The following is a 637-nucleotide window of genomic DNA, read 5'->3' as shown; positions in this document are numbered from 1 at the left end:
TATATATATATATATATGGTGTCAATACAAAATCCCCTGGACAGGGTGATCCTCTCATGCATTAACCTCTTACTTTGCCAGATTTATGTTTTCACAGTTGGAAAGCCTTTACTCTTTGTTTGTTTTCCAATGAGAAATTAAAAATGAAAGTGTGTATGTGTGCATATTTTTTTATTTTTATTTATGTGCATATTTACCGCTGCTCGGTATCTTGAGTCTGTTACCCGATTCATCGCGTGACCTTCTTTTCACTTCTGAAGCTCTTTCCTTCTTTTCTCTCTCTCTCTCTCTCTCTCTCTCTCTCTTTAAATACCTTGATTTTCTGTCTCTCTGCTCCTCTATTTTTCTCTTCCACTGAATATTTCAAGACACAAAAATGGCAACTCTGAACCTGGGGCACAACTGCAACAAAGAGCCGAACTCTTGAGTGCTTTTATAGCTGAAGGAAATGGTTTAGCCCTCTTCCATATTGCCATTCAGTTTATTTATTTGTCTTTTTGAGTTAGCAGAATCTACACCTATTCATGTTAAAGCATTTGTTCGATGTGCAGGACTGCGCCATATACATCTTTTTTGTAAATGTCCATTGTATGTCCTTGGGTTGAGATCTTCTCTCTTGACATGCTGCATCTCCTCT

This window comes from Anarrhichthys ocellatus, unplaced genomic scaffold (genome assembly GCF_004355925.1).
Source record: "Anarrhichthys ocellatus isolate YVR2014 unplaced genomic scaffold, GSC_Weel_1.0 scaffold1, whole genome shotgun sequence".
Lineage (NCBI taxonomy): Eukaryota > Metazoa > Chordata > Actinopteri > Perciformes > Anarhichadidae > Anarrhichthys > Anarrhichthys ocellatus.
This window is presented reverse-complemented; position numbering follows the sequence as displayed.